At 46.2% G+C, this 21,090-nt stretch overlaps 1 long non-coding RNA gene and 1 other non-coding gene across 2 annotated transcripts; both read left to right on the top strand.

Moving 5' to 3' along the window:
• The first annotated feature begins 5,586 nt into the window (after positions 1 to 5,586).
• On the top strand, positions 5,587 to 7,827 carry LOC140578108 (uncharacterized). Its single transcript, XR_011982116.1, has 2 exons — positions 5,587 to 6,525; positions 7,458 to 7,827. It is a non-coding gene; the product is annotated as an uncharacterized lncRNA (long non-coding RNA).
• Positions 7,828 to 16,769: 8,942 nt separating this feature from the next.
• On the top strand, positions 16,770 to 16,842 carry trnak-uuu (transfer RNA lysine (anticodon UUU)). Its single transcript has one exon. It is a non-coding gene; the product is annotated as a tRNA-Lys (tRNA).
• The last annotated feature ends 4,248 nt before the right edge of the window (positions 16,843 to 21,090 follow it).

Raw genomic sequence — 21,090 nt, 5'->3', positions numbered from 1 at the left:
CAGTGGAGTGGTGCGGGTTTTTTGTATGCCCAGCCGGTCGCACATGGTGGCAAAGACTTGCGATTCAAAATTCCTGCCCTGATCGCTGTGGATAGTTTCAGGTGCCCCGAAACGGCTAAACATGCCCTCCAACAGCGCATCTACAACTGTCTCCGCCTCTTCGTCGGGCAAGGCATAAGCCTCAGGCCACTTTGTAAAATAGTCCATCGTACAAAGCACATATCTGTTCCCCTTTTCAGTAAGGGGGAAGGGGCCCATGATGTCAACGGCCACTCTCTCCATAGGTGCTCCCGCCATCTGCTGTTGTAGTGGTGTGTGGGACTGTTCAGGTGGACCTTTGTAAGCTGTGCATGCATCACACCTCCTGCAAAAGTCCTCCACGTCACAGCGGTGCTGGCCCCAATAAAAACTTTGCCTCAACCTGCGAAGGGTTTTGGAAACCCCAAAGTGACCTGAGCCCGTTCCTCCGTGGCAGGCCCCCAATACAGCATCTCTAAGCCCCTTAGGCACCACAATCTGCCACCTCTCCTCCCCTGTGGCAGGCACCTTCCAGGCTCTTTGCAACACCCCTTCTTTCAGGCGCAGCACAGTAAACTTTCCCCACAGGCTTTTCGTAGCCACAGAATGCCCTGTCACCTGATCCCAGGGAGGCCTTTGCCCAGCCTCCAGCCACTGTCGCACGGGTTGCAGGTCAGCATCCTCCTCCTGCCTGGATTTCCATTCCGAGGCACCCACTGCATGAAGCATGCGACAGGTCGGTGTCCCTGAGTCCCACTCTCCCTGCAACTCCATTTCTCGGGCGTCCCTCCGGTCGCAGTAGTTGCAACCCACTGCCGCACAAGGGCGCCGGGACAGGGCATCAGCATTAGCATGTTGCGCCCCACTCCTGTGCACCACAGTGAAATTGTATGATTGCATCTCCTCTAGCCAGCGTGCCACCTGGCCTTCCGGCTCCCGGAAGGACATGAGCCACTGAAGCGCTGCGTGATCAGTTCTGATGGTAAAAGCCATGCTGCACAGGTAGTATTTAAAATGTCGGGTAGCTGCCACGACAGCTAGCAGCTTGCGTCTGGTCACGCAATACCGTCGCTCGCTCTTGCTAAAAAACCCGACTGAAGTAGGCCAAGACTCGGTCACCTTCTGGGGCTACCTGTGACAGCACTGCCCCCATGCCAACATCACTGGTGTCCGTGTCCAGGACGTAGGGCAAAGAGGGGTCAGGAGGAGAAAGGATTGGTGCGGTAGTGAGGGCTCGCTGTAGGCTGGTGAAAGCAAGCTGACATTCATGAGTCCATGCAAAGGGACGGTCTTTCTGCAGAAGTTGGAAGGAGAAGCCCTTCACAAACTTGCGATAGTAAGATGCCAGACCCAGGAAACTTTTCAACTTTCCCTGGCTGGTGGGCACTGGCCAATTCTGTATGGCTCTCACTTTCTCCTCCAGGGTGCTGATGCCCTTGCCATCCACCTTGTGGCCCAGGAACTCCACCTCCTTCCTCATGAAGCAGCATTTGTCCGGGTGCAGTTTCAGCCCCGCTGCTGCCAACCTCCTCAGCACTAAACGCAGAGAGTCCAGTGCCGCCTGGAATGACTGACCATGGACCAGGACATCGTCCAGGTACACCAGGCATTCTTGCCGGGGAATACCCGACAGCACCCTATCCATAAGCCTCTCGAAAGTCCCGGGGGCATTGCAGAGGCCAAAACTGAGAACCTTAAAATGCCAGTGACCCCTGGTGGTGCTAAAGGCAGTCTTTGGCCTGGATTCAGGTGAGAGGGGCACCTGCTAATACCCGCTACGCAGGTCCAGGGAGGAAAACCATGAGGACCCAGAAACAAGATCCAAGGTGTCATCCACCCTTGGTAAAGGGTAGCAGACCTTCCTGGTGACCTTATTCAGGGCCCTGTAATCGACACAGAACCTCCACCTTGAACTCCTTTTCTTAGGCACCATGAACACCCTCGAGGACCAGGGGCTGTCCGACAGCTCTATAATACCCGCCCACAACATTGCATCCACTTCTCTGTCAGCAGCCTCCTGCTGTGCCATTGGGAGACATCTGGGTCGTGCTTTGACGGGCTGGGCATTCCCTGTGTCTATATGGTGCTGGATAAGGTGTGTGAGCCCCACATCATCGTCAGGGGGGGCAAAAATGCCAGTTATCCTAAACTTAACAGAATAACATGTAACACATAATACCTGAAGGTATTACAGTATTTAAAGCCTGAATGTAATTTTTTTCACAATGTGTGTTGTTGTTTATTCCAATGTTAAAGCAGACTTTAATTAGCAAACGCGTTGTTTAATCCGATGGTAAAGCAGACTTTGATTAGCAAACGCGTTGTTGTTTAATCCGATGTTAAAGGGGACTTTGATTAGCAAACGCGTTGTGTTGTTTAATTCAATGTTAAATTCAATTCAATTTTATTTATATAGCGCATTATCACAACATTACATTGTCTCAATGCGCTTTACATTTCTGCCTCGTAAGGACCCCCCAGTGAGTAACCCAAAGGCAACGGTGGCAAGGAAAAACTCCCTAAGAGGAAGAAACCTTGGGAGGAACCAGACCCAAAGGGGGAGCCCATCCTCCAGGGGCCGGCAGATGAGTCAAACAAACAAGATGATATGACTAAGCTAATACAGGGGTTGAAATATCAGTCTCAATGCAGCGGCCGACCGGTGCAGGCACGGGGTGCTTGATGCACGATGGCAGGATTAATAGAGGCACAGCCGCAGGGAAGGATGGCGAGGCATCGAGTTGAGCCAAGGGCAGGCAGGTTGGAGGGTAGTTGCCGGAGGTGGAGGTAGTTGTCTTGCAGGCAGCAGAGGCATAAATTCTTCAATGACATGGTGCTCCAGACAGCACACCCCAGAAGGGGTGAGGGAGGAAGTAAGAAAAATTGTGTATTAGCCAGAGTTGAGGAAACCAGGGGCAATGCAAGCAAAATGATCGAGTGCAATATTCATGTAGGCTCCGGCAGATCTGGCTATAGCAGCATGAGAAAGAGGGAGAGACAGGCGGGAACACAGGCATGGAGACTCCCTGAACATCAGCACTCTAGTGTAAAGCTAGAGTGACAGCACTGATGTATCAGTTTATCCAAAGCCAATGACACCGAACCCCACCCAGCTCTTCACCTCATACTGTTAGTCTGACTGGGAGTGAGCGACTAGCTGGAACCAGAACTAGGTTTCCTATATGCTAAGCTATACAAGTGCGTTTTTAATCTAGACTTGAAAAGCGAGAGTGTGCCTGAATCCCACACATCTGCCGGGAGACCATTCCACAGCTGCGGAGCTCTGTAAGAGAATGCTCTGCAGCCTGCCGCAGCCCTGTCTACTTTAGGAACTAATAGATATCCTGCTCCTTGTGAACGAAGCAGGATTAAAGGGGACTTTGATTAGCAAACACGTTGTTGTTTAATTCGATGTTAAAGGAGACTTTGATTAGCAAACGCGTTGTTGTTTAATTCGATGTTAAAGGAGACTTTGATTAGCAAACGCGTTGTTGTTTAATCAGATGGTAAAGCAGACTTTGATTAGCAAACGCGTTGTTGTTTAATTAGATGGTAAAGCAGACTAATTAGCAAACACGTTGTTTAATGATATTTCACAGTGCTTTCATGATCTACAGGTTGTTCAGACTGTAAATAATGCTTTCGTGATCTACAGGTTGTTCAGACTGGAAATAATGCTTTCGTGATCTACTGGTTGTTTAGACTGGAAATAATGCTTTCGTGATCTACTGGTTGTTCAGACTGGAAATAATGCTTTCATGATCTACTGCTTGTTCAGACTGTAAATAATGCTTTCATGATCTACTGCTTGTTCAGACTGTAAATAATGCTTTCGTGATCTACTGCTTGTTCAGATTTTTCAGAAGGCTTTCATTGATATGCCTGATTTTGTTTCAGATATTCCAGAAATGCCTCGAAAAAAGCAGCTGTGCCCCGTTTGCGATAAGGTTTATTTGAATGTCTCCTGCCACCTTAAAGCTGTCCATAAGGTGGACAGCAAAGAGGAGCGGCACATGCTGTATGGCGCCGCAACTGGGCGCTATGCTGGGAGACGCAATTGCCCACTTGAAGGGTGTAGCAGCAAATCCTTGACGTGGCTTGATCGGCATTTAACGATAATGCATAAATTACCTGCGGCTGAGACGAAGCAGCAGGTACTACATTACATTTAATTTCATTGTATCAGTATAGTAAATTTCCACATATTTTCATTGTGTTAAAGGATTTCACATGATTGCCTCTTGCCAAATACACAGGTGATTAATGCAAAAAAAATAGCATGCCATCAAGGACCCACATAGCAGACAGGTCTGGCCCAGATCTGGCGTCAAGCCGGCATTGCTGGCTGAGTTCTGGCATGGCAAGTGGTATGTCAACCAGATATGGGCCAGGTCTGGCAATGATGGCACTGTTTACATTATGGCATGCCAGATGTGGCCCGATTGTGGTTTGGTCTATGTGGCCCAGGCACATAGAAGACAGGTCTGGCCCAGATCTGGCGTCAAGCCGGCACTGCTGCCCAGTTAGCAAGCACATGTGGGCCGATTCTCGCTGAGTTGTGGCACATTCGGTTCACTGTCAGCAACGGTAAAAAATTGCGGGCCGATTGTGGGCCTAGCACGGCGACGATTCTGGCTGACTGTCGGCATTTTTAATCTGGGCCAGAATCGTTCTGAGCGCGGCGAGCGATTCTGGCTGACTGTCGGCATTTTTAATCTGGGCCAGAACCGTTCTGAGCGCGGCGAGCGTTTCTGGCTGACTGTCGGCATTTTTAATCTGGGCCAGAACCGTTCTGAGCGCGGCGAGCGTTTCTGGCTGACTGTCGGCATTTTTAATCTGGGCCAGAACCGTTCTGAGCGCGGCGAACGATTCTGGCTGACAGTCGGCATTTTGCGTGTCGGACGACTTTGGCTGACAGTCATCCATTTCAGCATTGGTAACATGATTTGTGTCGTACCTAGCCCTCACCTGGCGTAAAATTCTGGCCTGATGTCAGATAAATATTCTCAAAAAAATTCGAACCAGAACTAGTCTTAACATGGAAGATCATTCTGACTACAGTCTATAGGAGGGGTCACCAACATGGTGCCCGTGGGCAACAGGGCGCACCCAAGGACCACATGAGTTGCCCACGGTGACTGTTCTAAAAATAGCACAACTCACCATTGAGCATGGCGTCTAAAATTTAATTTTATCCTGTTGATATTCTTCTTTAATCACATTTGCATTTATATAGATTTGAAAATGGCAATATCTAAAAGAAAGCATTTAAAACGCGTTTATTATACATGATTTAAGAAAAATGTATCAAACTGGTAGCCCTTCGTAAGGCTCAGTACCCGTGAAGTAGCTCCCAGTTTCAAAAAGGTGACCCCTGGTCTTAGTCTATAAAAACATAAGAAATTTACAAACGAGAGGAGGCCATTCGGCCCATCAAGCTCGTTTGGGGAGAACTTAACTAATAGCTCAGAGTTGTTAAAATCTTATCTAGCTCGGATTTAAAGGAACCCATGGTTTTAGCTTCCGTTACACTAGCAGGAAGAATATTCCATACTGTAACTACACGCTGTGTAAAGAAGGGCTTCCTCAAATTTGTTTTAACATGTTCTCCCGCTAATTTCCACTTATGGCCACGAGTTCTAATATTTAGACTAATACTGAAATAGTCATTTGGCTGAACAGCATCCAGACCCGTTAGAATCTTATAGACCTGAATCATATCCCCCCTTAGTCTCCTTTGCTCAAGGCTAAACAGATTCACTTCCGCTAACCTCTCCTCATAAGACATTCCTCTAAGACCAGGAATCATTCTCGTTGCACCTTTTCTAAGGCAATATATATGAGGTTCTCATTTCATTATGTTGTATATGTAAATCTGCAAGATGTCACCTGGGTCTGTTCGAGCATTGGTAATGCTTTGTCCCATACCTGACCCTCATCTGGCATAAAATTGTGGCTGAAGGCTCTGCTCTCTATTATATCATAACCACTGTCTGTTTGGGATAAAGCCTATACTAAAGATCATGAGAAACACAATAAAGGGCCAATGGCTGACATGCAAAAAGACTCCAAGCACCAGCTGTTGACATAGTACAGTCCCACTGATATGATAATTTTTTTGTTTAACATTGGAAAACCATTAAAACTTATTGGATATTTTTTGTTAACTACGGTATATCGTCAATCATTATTTTTCATCTGACATGTTTACTTAAAAAAGGAAAAGTAAAAACAAATGAAAACATTAATTTATCTTCTCTAAAATCTTGTCTTTTAAAAATATAAACCCGTTTGGAATACTTTGTATAGGGCTTTTCTATTGACCGTTCGGTATTTGATCATCTACGCTGAACAACCAATCCTGAAATAAGTGGGCGTTAACGTTTCAGTTTAGACCAATCAATGTCCTTTAGACGTCACTGCAACTTCACCGGACTTTGAGGCTGTTGACGGCGTCGATCGACTTTAGATGGCTGATTCAGTTTGAATAATAACGAGCGAATTGTGGTAAGTGAAATATTTCAGTTACTTTTAAAGTTCCATTTAACCTTTTTAGTCAGAGATTTTAGCTTAAGATTCTGTCGGAACGGTATGTTGGGAATGATCGTTCATTTTAAAAAGTCAGTTCAAACAAGTCACACGCCTTGACATAATATTAAATACAGGGCTCTCGAGTTTAAATCAGATGTTTAACGTTAGATTACATCTGCAGAGCTCTCAAGTCTCACGTATTGTGTGTGGGACACACGCATTTAACACAACAATCTCCCACGCCAAACGACATTTCTCTGTCTGAGAAGTGATAAAGCTCGCGCCACAGCTAATCCAAACCTGCACCTTCTATTTTTTTCTTTTCATGGGGGACATGTCTCCTTTGTTGCTGGTGATATCTGAAACTTGTTTGGTTGAAATTGAGCACCGCAAATATATATATATATGCGTCTAATTGATCAATCGACAGATTTATCAGTTATGCATGATCATAAGTTGGTAAAGTTGTGTGTCATATTAAAGTCACAGTAAAAAAAAAACAGGGATGAAATTCATATGGAACAATCATATATTCTGTGCAGTATTGGATATAGCAGCCTTCTGGACAGTTACAGTTCAGCAATGAGTGTTTTTTATGTCAGATCAGAACAGATATTACATTTCAGATTGCATACATATATGCATACAACTTTGACGTGTTGTGAATTAAATGGTGAAATTAACAACCCTGTTTAAATATTGTTTACTTGTTCATGATATTCTGTCATGGACATAATGATTCATATCTCCTTATTTGTGTACTACTGTATGTGTTTTGGAATTGTTTTATACTATAAATGTTGGGTGCTGTCTTGATCTTGATGGTATGATTTATGTTCTATGCCTTAGAAGCAGGTGGCATTAATAGTTTTGTGTTGTGTGTTGTGGCTGCAAAATTCCTTAACTAGGAGTGCAACGGACCAGGAGGCAGAGAAAAACATTCAAAGATGGCTTCAGTTGGCACCTGACAGGGATGGAGGAATGAAGGAACATGCAAAAAGGGCAAATGACACTTAATTCCATTGTTTGTGATGTATTTACTTGTTTTGTATTTGGATTTTTTTGTGTGTGTTTTTGACCACCCAAATTTCACATTTTATTAACCAGTTTTACAGGGCCATGTTCTTAGATATTTTGTATGTTGTGAAGTGCTTTAAACGCCTCATCTGTCTGTTGATGTTACAAAGTAAAGTGTAATTAAATATCAATCAGTGGTTTGTTGAAAAGCATTTATATGTTGTTTATAGTAAAAGTAAAAATAAACTTTATTGATATCAATTGTGTATCCATTGTGCTTTATGATGTCACTGGGCCTGTTATGGCCCAAATCAGGTAGAACCATGTCTGGGCCATCACTGGGCCTGTTATGGCCCAAATCAGAAAATCCATGTCTGGGCCGTCACTGGGCCTGTTGTAGCCCAAATCAGGTAGAACCATGTCTGGGCCATCACTGGGCCTGTTATGGCCCAAATCAGAAAATCCATGTCTGGGCCGTCACTGGGCCTGTTATGGCCCAAATCAGAAAATCCATGTCTGGGCCGTCACTGGGCCTGTTATGGCCCAAATCAGGAAGAACCATGTCTGGGCCGTCACTGGGCCTGTTATGGCCCAAATCAGGAAGAACCATGTCTGGGCCGTCACTGGGCCTGTTATGGCCCAAATCAGGAAGAACCATGTCTGGGCCGTCACTGGGCCTGTTATGGCCCAAATCAGAAAATCCAGGTCTGGGCCGTCACAGGGCCGTCATTCTTTGCGGTATCTGGGCCAAAGGAAAATGAATAGTGTGGGCCAGATCTGGCCCAAAAGAATTTTGCTATCTGGGGAGAGCACCCCAAAAGAGGAAGACAAATATGAGCAGTTCAACAGACGTCTTGAGCTCATAGAGACATTTGACGAAGTGGGAGCCAAGAAAGGCTGCTAAGCCAATATTGGACTCCCACAAGTTATTTTTTAAAGGTAAGATTTACAATTGCAATGTCATGACAAAACTTATAATATGTAAGAGATATTTATGTATTTTCTTGCATCGTGTTTTTCAGCAAGCACAACTGTTGCCGGTTAGATTACAATGGTTAACTATAATTTACTTCTTTTGTTCTTTACTTTTAGAATATGTGCTGAAGGAGTATCGCAGTGCCACCACAAAAGTTGGACAGTCAGACAAAGATATCGAAAATCAGGAGTTGAAACAGATCGAGAAATTTGTGCAATTCATGCACATCAGTGACAATCCAGCGCCAGCCCATTTAAAATATTTAGCTGACTTGGCTAGAATAAATGCATGGGTGGTTGAAATGTACATAAAATTTAAAGTTACAACAATTAAGCATTATCTCGAATCTGTAGCCAAGTTCATTGCATTTTTAATAGATGCAAAGCTGCCGGCTGTCCGGCTGAGGCACCGGCAGATGCAATTATTATCGAGGCATTTAAGGAATCAAAAGGCCGTAGTTGTAAAAAAAAATAACATGTCACAGGCAATTGATAAAGCAAAAAAAAGAAAGTAAAATACCAACTGGTGCGCGATTGTCGGAGCTCTCTACAGGTTTGTGTTTCACGTACAGAGGCTCTATGGGCGGATCCCCACGACATGAGACACAGAAACAAGTTCATCGGCGCGTTGGCCACTTATATATTTTCAAACAGTGGCCACCGCGCCTGTGTTCTTGTCAACTTGTTGGCCTCGGAGGTCAGTGAGGCCAACATATCTGATGGCAGGGTCATGATACATGTGAGTGCCCAATGACTTGGTCATATCACATCTCAGTGCAACAAGACATTGACGCAGCATGCAGGTACGGACTTGGTCACGTCTAACATGTCATCTCGTCTTCACAGGCCGCACACCATAACACATCTGGGAGCTACGGCCATGCGAACATCGTGCTTAACGAGAGGGAGTACGGGTGGATGTGCAGCTTCCAAAACATACGATCGAAATTACCTGGCTTCACGCTTTACACAAAGACCTTTTTCTTCAGCTCCTCCGGGCAGCCGCTGAAAAAACTAAACTTCTTTGTGATGCAGGCATGCCGGGAAGCTGGCATGCCTCGCCCGTTCTCCATTAACGACATACGGAGCGGTGTCTCGACCTGCGTGAGTGAAAGTTGGAAACAATCCAAGTAATCTTCTCTCTTTCAGAGATTGTCTCGACTCTCATCAATTTCCATTTGTCATTCACAGGTCGAGCGGAACTTGCCAGAAGACCAGAGGCGTGTGGTGGCACGCATGATGTGCCACAGCTTAGAAACGGCTGACCGGATTTATGTGGCGGCCCCCCAGCTGGAGGAGCTGCAGGCTGGCCAGAACAATCTTCGCTGTGCATTCGGTGGCAGCAGATGTCCGCCACATAAAGCCGGTCAGCCGTCTGTGTCGCCACCACGCACCTCTAGGGTCAGCCTCCGCCGTAGGAAGGCTCTCGTCCGTCTCCCCAGCAGCCCCTCCTCTGTAGAGCTCGACCACACGTTGCAATGCAGTGGAGTGGAGCCTCTGTGTGAGACGGGCTACGAAGGTGACATGCCTCTTGTAGGAAAAGACAAGTTGATTACGTCAGCAAGTGAACAGTTACGGTAAGGCTAAAGTGACATATTACTTTCCAACAGCTCCCGGTGAGCCGCTCAATTTGTCCTTGGCCGAGGACACCCCACGGTCAACGCAAGGGACCAGTGGTCCCCAAGATGAAACATCTGCGATATGTGAGACACACTGTGTAGAAAAAACAAGTTGATCACGTCAGCTAGTGAACAGCGACGGTGAGGCTAAAGGGACATATTGCTTTCCAACAGATGAAGAGTTCAACATGATCGTGATTTCCGACACCGAGCTGGACGATTTGGAAGAAGGGTTAGGGGTTAGGGTTATTGGTTAGGGTTAGGTTTATGAATAGGGGTCAGACCCCTAACTGCACCCTGGAGTCCCAGGGACACAGTAATGCACTGGCCAATCAATCGGGTTCATCGGTGCATCAGCCCGCTTACGCACCGACACATCATCCCTTTAACTCCTTGGGGTCGGCGGTCCCGCCGGCGGGATCTGACAGAAATTTCGCAAAACTGTTTAAATAACTCCGCGAGTTTTTGTCATATACACATTTTAAAAATACTCTCAGAAACCTTGGACGGTCTACTTTTCAAATATATATAGGTAGAAACTAAATATATTTTTACAGCTTCGTGATACGAATTGAAAGAACAATTCTCGAAGCGGCTCTGATCGCCCACCCACTTGCAAATCGCGCTATTCGCATGATAATAACATAATAATCCGACAGTTAGTATTGGGTAAAGAAATATGTGAATACGCCCATTTTGAATGAAATAAACAAGAGCACATGTCTGGGTAGTGTTTACACTGATCGGCTACAATATAGCACACAGATACGTCTCTGCTGCTGAAGCTTTGCGCCAGTGTTGCCACTTTCAGCAGCGAAGCTCATAACTGCATTCATGGCTCAGTGGGCTAAGCCTGTGTGCCTGCAGTCACGTGGTGGCCGATTCAAACGCAGCGTATTTAAAGTAAAGAAAGGTGACACGATTTGCTTTTTTGCATATTTAACCTAATTTTAAAAACTTTAATACTTCTGACAATGGAAGTTTTGAAAAGAAGACAGATAACGGATTTAGTCAGTGTTTTTTTCATGATTTTACATAATGATTCCAGTGAGATATAAACTGAAATACAAGACGATGCCCTCGTCCCCAGAGTGTTAATAATAGTCACTGCATCATATTTATCGCTTTCTATATTTATATAGTAACAGTTTTTCATTTTTCATTCCATCTAGCAATAAACTGTGAAAGTGATTTTATTGTTGCTACTTTTCTTGCGTTTCAAACTGCCTTTCCAAAGTGATGGGTGTGGGGTGCAGTGACATTCCAGACTGATGGGCCATTGACAGCATGCAGACTACTACAGGTGTGAGGACACCTATCTCATCAATATTCATTTTGAAGGCCACTGACTTTGAGAAAAAGAGTGTCACTCTAAAGTACTAACACTTTAGTAATCAAACTACATAAAATTTCAGAATGTCACTTTCACCTATGTGTAGCCAACCCCTGTGTCTATAAGCTTCAGAGCTCAAAAGTCTTACCTAGAAATGTCTATAATGTGATTTTTTACAATTTCTCAGCATGTCTGAAAATAGGTTTTTGAAAACTATATGTTTAAAGTTGATTTTAACAAAAAATAGAACAATAACATTCTAAGAGGTCTCAGATTATTGGTGCTGAGTTTGTGCTAAATAAAAGCAAATGTAACACTTTGGGATAAATGTTTTTTAGATAGGTGAAATATTTTAAAATGTCAAGGCATGTCAGACTACCTCGAAAGTGGAAAAGAGGCCTCAGGCCCCAGGGGGTTAAACAGGGTTTAAACATGCATAATTATCCCCATAGTAAAAATTGTCAATTCTTACCTGATTTCCTCCAGGGGACGGTGGTGATGATGTCGTGGAAGGTCCAGGAGAGCACTAGCACCCGGTAGCTCTCTATGGGAAATGGTGGCCGCTTACGGAGCCAACATTGTGACGCCAACAGGTTTGTGCCCTTCCCTGCAGCTAAAGTACCCCTAGCAGTTATGGGGTTTCAGCTAAAATGGCTCCCCCTCAGATCTGCATTCCAATGTGGTTCAACAACGTGTGACGCGACCTTGCAAAACAGCGCTTGGATTTTACTTCTGTTAATAATTCCTTTTGAATAATGTCCAGGATTTCCCTCCATACACTAACTCATTCATGCAACAGAAGTAAAATCCAAGCGCTGTTTTGCAAGGTCGCGTCACATGTTATGGAAAGCGTTATCAGATCACAAAAAACAATGATTCTGGGCATGCATGACTTTCCTGTCCCTTAGTCACCAGTTAGCGCTCATAGTGGCGGTGTTAGGCACTGCCCATTAAAACACATAGGGAGGGGAAACGTTACCCCAGCACGTAAAAAAAGCCGAAAACGTGATCACAGCACGTTTAAATAGATTTTATGTCGTGATGGCTGCACGAAAATTCGTGAGATCGGGTTGGTTAAAGCCTACCTAATCACTGTAGCCTGACGGATGAACAAATAAAATTAAAACCTTATGAATAAATAAGATATCTTGTAAGATACTGCATGATCCAAATATAGTATTATTTGATACATTTTTAAAGTTTTCATTACATTTTGGGCATGAAATCCATGCTGAATCCACCCTTCTGATGGGATCAGTTTAATCCAGATTTTTTTGATCAAAGTGATCCAAATCCTACAAAAAAGTTCTGAAAAACCCAAACTAAAGGTTTGATCCGGATCAAAACCAAGATTGGATTACGTGATCTAATCCGATTATGTAATCCGTTTTTTCTTTTGAAAAACCCATTTTCAAGATTTGATCCAATCCATTATCCAAAATCCTAGTGAATTACTTTTGAAAAACTGGGCCCTGGTGGCCAGGCCTACACCCATGGGACCTGGTCGGGCACAGCCCGAACAAGGCACATGGGTCCCCCCTCCAATGGGCTCACCACCTGTAGGAGGGGCCATAGGGGTCGGGTGCAGTGTGAGTTGGGCAGTGGCCGAAGGCGGGGACCTTGGCGGTTTGATCCTCGGCTACAGAAGCTAGCTCTAGGGACATGGAATGTCACCTCACTGGTGGGGAAGGAGCCTGAGCTGGTGCGCGAGGCTGTGAGGTTCCGACTAGATATAGTCGGGCTCGCCTCGACGCACGGCTTGGGCTCTGGAACCAGTCTCCTCGAAGGGGGTTGGACCCTCTTCCACTCTGGAGTTGCTCACGGGGAGAGGCGCCGAGCTGGGGTGGGAATACTTATTGCCCCCTGGCTGGGCGCCTGTACATTGGGGTTTACCACAATAGACGAGAGGGTAGCCTCCCTTCGCCTTTGAGTGGGGGGATGGGTCCTGACTGTTGTTTACACTTATGCGCCAAACGGCAGTTCAGAATACCCACCCTTTTTGGAGTCCTTGGAAGTGGTGTTGGAGAGCGCTCCCCCCGGGGACTCTCTTGTTCTGCTGGGGGAATTCAATGTTCGTGTGGGCAATGACAGTGAGACCTGGAGTGCCGTGATTGGGAGGAACGCCCCCCCCCCCGATCTGAACCCGAGTGGTGTTCTGTTGTTGGACTTCTGTGCTCGTCATGGATTGTCCATAATGAACACCATGTTCAGACATAAGGGTGTTCATATGTACACTTGGCACCAGGACACCCTAGGCTGCAGTTCGATGATCGACTTTGTAGTCGTGTCATCGGACTTGCGGCCGCTTGTCTTGGACACTCGGGTGAAGAGAGGGGCGGAGCTGTCAACTGATCACTACCTGGTGGTGGGTTGGCTCCACTGGTGGGGGAGGAAGCCGGCCAGGCCTGGCAGGCCCAAGCGTATAGTGAGGGTCTGTTGGGAACGTCTGGCGGAATCCCCTGTCAGAGGGAGTTTCAACTCCTCCCTCTGGCAGAACTTCTCCCATGTCCCGGGGGAGGCGGGGGACATCGAGTCCGAACGGGCCATGTTCTGCGCCTCCATTGTGGAGGCGGTTGACCGGAGCTGTGGCCGTAAGGTGGTCGGTGCTTGTCGCGGCGGCAATCCCCGAACCCACTGGTGGACACCGGTGGTGAGGGATGCCGTCAAGCTGAAGAAGGAGTCCTATCGGGCCTTTTTGGCCTGTGGGACTCCGGAAGCAGCTGATGAGTACCGGCAGGCCAAGCGGAACGCGGCTTCGGCGGTCGCTGAGGCAAAAACTCGGGTATGGGAGGAATTTGGCGAGGCCATGGAGAATGACTTCCCGATGGCTTCGAGGAGATTCTGGTCCACCATCTGGCGTCTCAGGGCGGGAAAGCGGTGCAGCATCAACACTGTTTATGGTGGGGATGGTGCACTGCTGACCTCAGCTCGGGACGTTGTGGGTACCGGGAAGGAATACTTCGAAGACCTCAATCCCACCGACATGCCTTCCAATGAGGAAGCAGAGTCTGGGGACTTGGGGGTGGACTTACCTATCTCTGGGGCAGAGGTTGCTGAGGTGGTTAAAAAGCTCCTCGGTGGCCGGGCGCCGGGGGTGGATGAGATCTGCCCGGAGTTCCTCAAAGCTCTGGATGTTGCGGGGCTGTCTTGTTTGACACGCATCTACAGCATTGCATGGACATCGGGGGCAGTGCCTCTGGATTGGCAGACCGGGGTGGTGGTCCCCATCTTCAAGAAGGGAGACCGGAGGGTGTGTTCCAACTATAGGGGGATCACACTCCTCAGCCTCCCTGGTATGGTCTATTCGGGGGTGCTGGAGAGGAGGGTCCGTCGGATAGTCGAACCTCGGATTCAGGAGGAGCAGTGTGGTTTTCGCCCTGGCCGTGGAACAGTGGACTAACTCAATACTCTCGGCAGGGTCCTGGAGGGTGCGTGGGAGTTTGCCCAACCAGTCTACATGTGCTTTGTGGACTTGGAGAAGGCATTCGACCGCGTCCCTCGGGGAGTCCTGTGGGGAGTGCTCCGGGAATACGGGGTGCCGGACTGCCTTATAAGGGCTGTTTGGTCCCTGTACAACCGGTGTCAGAGCTTGGTCTGCATTGCCGGCAGTAAGGTGGACTCGTTCCCGGTGAGGGTTGGACTCCGCCAGGGCTGCCCTTTATCACCGATTCTGTTCATAGTTTTTATGGACAGAATTTCTAGGCGCAGCCAGGGCGTTGAGGGTGTCCGGTTTGGTGACCTCAGGATTAGGTCTCTGCTTTTTGCAGATGATGTGGTTCTGTTGGCCTCATCAGACCGTGACCTTTGGCTCTCACTGGAACAGTTCGCAGCCGAGTGTGAAGCGGCTGGAATGAAAATCAGCACCTCCAAATCCGAGACCATGGTCCTCAGCTGGAAAAGGGTGGAGTGCTCTCTCCAGGTCGGGAAGGAGGTCCTTCCCCAAGTGGAGGAGTTTAAGTATCTCGGGGTCTTGTTCAAGAAGGATGGAGTGGGAGATCGACAGGCGGATCGGTGCGGCGTCAGCAGTGATGCGTTCTGTCGTGGTGAAGAAGGAGCTGAGCCAAAAGGCAAAGCTCTCGATTTACCAGTCGATCTACGTTCCTGCCCTCACCTATGGTCACGAGCTGTGGGTAGTGACCGAAAGAACGAGATCACGAGTGCAAGCGGCCGAAATGAGTTTTCTCCGCAGGGTGGCTGGGCTCTCCCTTAGAGATAGGGTGAGGAGCTCGGTCATTCGGAAGAAACCCAGAGTAGAGCCAGATGAGGTGGCTCGGGCATCTGCTTAGGATGCCTCTCTGGTGAGGTGTTCCGGGCATGTCCCACTGGGAGGAAGACCCAGGACACGCTGGAGGGACTATGTCTCTCGGCTGGCCTGGGAACGCCTCGGGATTCCTCCAGAGGAGCTGGATGAAGTGGCCGGAGATGGATGGATGGATGGATTATTTAATAGTGCCTAAACTTGATTTCTCAGTTACTTATCTAAAAGGGATAATATAAACCAAAAATCATCATGCCCCTAGCACCAAAGTTATTTTCCTAAGTCTGTCCTGATTCATTAAATGTATGTTGGTTTCCTTCCCAAGTTTGCAGACAAATGAAGAAACATTGATTTGCACAAAAAAGGCAGTGACTCAAAGTTCTGTCTCTTTAAATGTATTCTACAAGTGAACAATATTGAGGCTTCAACACTTTAATAATACACTTTAGTTCAATGAGAACAATGTATTACAATGCAAACAATGCATCATTTCTCTTAAGGGATATTTATATTTTAAAGAAGGGTTGTCTATCAACTACTATTGCATAGATGGTATGTTTTATCCACTTATTAAGCAGTATAACTGCAGATATGTATTTTAAACCCTCAAACAGCCATTTAAACACTATAAAACAGGGGTCTCCAACTCCGGTCCTGGAGAGCTGCTGTCCAGTAGGTTTTCTATCATATCCGGCTTCTGATGAGCCACACCTGTTCTCAGCCAAATGGGACAGAAAACCTACTGGATAGTAACTCTCCAGGACCGGAGTTGGAGACCCCTGCTATAAAACAATATAAAGCCTCTAAAAACACAAATTCAAAAGTAGGACTGAGTAGTAAATGACTAGATTTTCCAATTCAAAATGTATTCTAATTTAGAGAAAGTCTATATTGTTAATACTTACACAGAAGTGCAGTGATATTTAAGTCATTCACAGAACCTGCACCAAGTTACGCAACGTGCCCATATTAGGTGAACACAAGGACCTGATTATGGGGTTTTCACTTACAGCCAAGAGCCCGGATAGCTCAGTCGGTAGAGCATCAGACTTTTAATCTGAGGGTCCAGGGTTCAAGTCCCTATTTGAGCAGCAGTCCCTTTATGCACCTGTAGGGCACGGTGGCCTGTACGTCGTCACTCCGAAAGGCTGAGTGACTGAAACATGGATTGTCTGTGGGTCCCCGAGGACTGGAGTTGGAAACACTGGTATACAGTATAAAGTGCAGGATGATTGTAAAGAGTGATAGTGTGGGACAGACCCAGAAGATTGGACCCGGGCATATGCGTGGTGTATCTGTGGCATTCGGGTGCCGGGTACCTGTCCAAGATGGTGATGGCCATAGAGAACAGCAAAACACCTCGGGATAAACCACGCGGTCCTGTAACATCCCCTGTTATAAGCCTCCTGTCCAGGCCAATTCATGCTGCTACTACAACCGATTGCTGCACATATCGCTTTTTAAGGTGAATGTGTACTTGCGTACCAGTTATGTCAAATCCTGGATATAATCTTCAGAATAACACTAAAAAGATGTGACCTGCAGAAGACAATATAGAGAATGTACCTTTGAGAGAGAGAAAGAGAATGCAGACCAATAACTGCTGCACGATGTGATCATACAAGCATGTATCCCCACCCTAATTAGCTCTGAAGCTTATCATATCCCAATTAAGTCTGCAGCTTATCACTCGATTGCAGGCTATAAAATATAATTAGTTCAGTAGCTAAATAGTGAGTAGCCAACCGAAACAGCCAAGGCTTTTTACTGCAGTGTTTTTGAAGAGGGCATTTTTGAAGTTTTGAAGTAACATTTTTGCCTAGACATGTTAAACATTTTAATATATCCTTATTGTATAGCTTATTGTGATGTTTATTTTACATTAATTGTCTATTCTTTCTGCTTCTACTGTAAATTACAACAGTGTGTATTTTGGGATCAATACTGTAAACTCTCTATCTCACCCACAGCTCAATATTCATCCATCCATACTCTGTAACCACTTATTCAGGGTTGTGGGGGGGTCTGGAGCCTATGGGTGCCAGACAGGGAACAACCCAGGGGCACCAACCCATTACAGGGCGCACGCACACACACACACACACACACCTTGGTACCTCTAACCTCACCATGTGTTCGGATTGGGGGGGGGAAACCAAAGCCCCCAGAGGAAACCCCACAATGACACAGAGAGACCATGCAAACTCTACACATGGAACGCTGGCAGAGACTCAAACCCTGGTCACAGTGGTGATGGTGACAGTGCTAACCAGTGCACCACCGTGCCGCACCAGAGCCCGACACTAACTCAGATAATAAAAGTGACAAATACATAATATATGCTGTACTGAACTGATACACAGTAGTTTGATCTATGAAAAACTATTCAGATTAATTTGAAAATTATACGGCCCTTGACTTTAACTTGCAGGAATGCATCTTTAACTTCCAGTTCCAAATACAGGACTGAGTAAATTAATATTTCGTGGCGACATTGTGGGTCAGCTTCAATCTGCTAGCGGTCAAAAGGGTGTTGGTTCAAGTCCCATGGCTATCAAGGCTATGACTGCTCGAGGGACACTCTCTAACCTTGTTCTCTGATCCTTATTTGTATGTGTTGTATTGTGCTACATGAAGAAGATCGATAGAGGGCGCTGCGGGACTATGTATAGAGATGTACGTGTGCGGGAGAATGAGAAGAAGTAAAGGGAGAGAAGTGAAATGCACATGAGTCTCTGGCTGGTTATTTTCCCTGATGCTACCCACCACATTTTGGCGACAAGGATGGCCATTTCTGTGCCTGTGCCTGCACCTTTCATGCCTTGTCCAGGTGAACCTGCTATCGCTTTTACTACGTGGTTGAAGATGTTTGAAAAGTACATGCTTGTTATTGATGCTACGGGGATAGCTGGCCTGATGTCAGAAAACGTGCCGTTCTTCTCCATGCACTCGACACTGAGGGACAGCGACTATTTTATGCTTTTCCGGATACAGGTGATTGTTACGCTTCAGCTGTGGAGGGACAGAAAAAGCACTTCGTCCCTTGAGTTAATGTGATTGCAGAATGTCACAAATTTCGACAGAGGGCACAGAGAACCGGAGAATCCATTAACGAGTTTTTGGCCGCGCTACGCCAGCTCGCTGCTGCATGTGAGTCTGGAGATATGGAGGAACAGATGCTTCGTGATCAACTGATTGAGCGTGTTGCCATCACGCGCATACGAGACAGACTCCTGCTGCAATCGGACTTGAGTCTGGCTAAGGCTACCACATCAGCCTTACAGATTGAGACCGGACTGCGAAACGCCGATGCTGACGTCTCTCCTCACTTCCAAAGGGACTGGTAGGGCTGGACTGCGTGACAGAGACTGAGTGAGTTATATTGGTGGCCAAAGATGGACGACAACGTTCACAACATGATCACTTTGTGTGTGCCGTGCCAGTATACAGATAAGGCAGCTAAAACTGCACCCGCACCACTTACACCTGTGGATTTTCCAAACGGACCATGGGAAAAAGTTGCCATTGACATCATGGGTCCTTTCGAACATGCTATGTGGGATTGCCGCTATGCCATAACTCTGGTTGACTATTATAGTAAGTGGCCCGAAGTGGCATTTACCCCTTGTGTCACTGCAGATGTGGTTATTAGGTTTCTTGCCACTGTGTTTAGCAGAGAGGGAAACCCCTGCTACCTGGTTTCTGACAATGGATGCCAATTCACCTCCCAGGCATTCGCCGATTTTCTGAGGGAAAGGGACATAAAGCACCTGCGCTCTAGTGTTTATTATCCGAGAGCTAATGGGGCCATTGAGAGGTTCAATAGGGTGCTTAAAGAGTGCTTACAGACGGCTGACAAAATGCACAGACCATGGAAACAGACTTGTAGTGGAAAATTACCACCAAGCATGATGTCGGATGGTTACTAAGGAAGTTAGGCTGCAAAATAAGGTTGCTATGCTTGAAGAAACGGATGCAAGAGACTGGGGAGGGGGTTTTAGACCTTACCCATGTTAAGCTAGACAAGAGATGAATTTTTATTCTATATATGGTAAATATAAGATGCTTGTGCTAGACGAAAAGCTTGTCCTGAGCATAGAATGTGCAAAAGCAGACATGGGTCTTCCGGTTGTGGTTGCAGAGAAGGGTCATTTGTCTGTCAATATAAAATGAAAGCAGCTGCTTCTGCTATTTGGAGAACTTCTCAGAACTGTCTGTGGAGAGTCTCCCCGAGCTCGCATAGAAAGATCTCAATAAATGAAACCAAGCTAAACCATTGGACTCATCTGTTCCTTCCTACCTCCAAATTTCCATAACAGACTTGGGGGCTCGTCCGGGATTCAGTTGCACGGGGACCGCCAGGACCATCAGAAGGACGCGAGTCCTAGAAGGACGACGAGGTACCCGTCTGGAGTCGAGGACAGAGAATTTTAGCCTGACCCATCGCAGTTCCTGAGGCCTGCAGTCCCCCGTCACTCCGACCGGACTAAAAGGTACGACAAATTTTGTGGAATAGAAAATTTGTTGCGGTATCTTTCTGAAGGTAAAGAAATATCCAGATTCGACTGGGAGAGTCGTAAAATATCCAGGTTCGACTGGGAGAGTCGTAAAATATCCAGGTTCGACTGGGAGAGTCGTAAAATATCCAGGTTTTCGACTGGGAGAGTCGTAAAATATCCAGGTTCGACTGGGAGAGTCATAAAATATCCAGGTTCGACTGAGAGAGTTGTAAAATATCTGTATCACGTCCGGTGAGATGTGAAATGTGTTTTGTCTGCAGACTAGATAAAATAAGATTGTATGAATGTAACGTGCACGGTATGAATGTGTAAGGCTTGTGGTTTGAATAAGTGTGCCGAGTGTGAAATTAGAAACCTGACAAGTCAAGAATGTCAAATAAATGAGCTCATAAGTATTAAAAAAAATTAAGCAGAAATTAAGGTGTAAAAGGTTCCGTAAACATATAGTTTAATGTAGAGGCTGAGACAAAGACCTCCGTGTACTGTAGATTATCCCCACGACTGCTTTGTCTCTTTTATCAGAACTGCACCCCGAATTGAGATTTATGTTACTGGGATGTGCATTTGTCATACATAAATTATACAAATATAACTGTTTTGTGATGTCTTTTGTAAAAGTCTGCATTGTTGCAATGAAGAACTTGCTTTGCAAAATAACACAGGCATAGAAGTTTTCTACTGTGTGACGATTTTAATATATATATATATTATTTCCCTGCAAAGAAAACAAGTTTTCCTTCTTTTGTTTTTGGCTTTTTTCTTTATGCAAAGAAAACTGGCTTGTCTAACATATTCTGTGCATGTTTGTTAAGTAACCTA

This window comes from Paramormyrops kingsleyae, chromosome 13, assembly GCF_048594095.1.
Source record: "Paramormyrops kingsleyae isolate MSU_618 chromosome 13, PKINGS_0.4, whole genome shotgun sequence".
Classification (NCBI taxonomy): Eukaryota; Metazoa; Chordata; class Actinopteri; order Osteoglossiformes; family Mormyridae; genus Paramormyrops; species Paramormyrops kingsleyae.
This window is presented reverse-complemented; position numbering and strand designations above follow the sequence as displayed.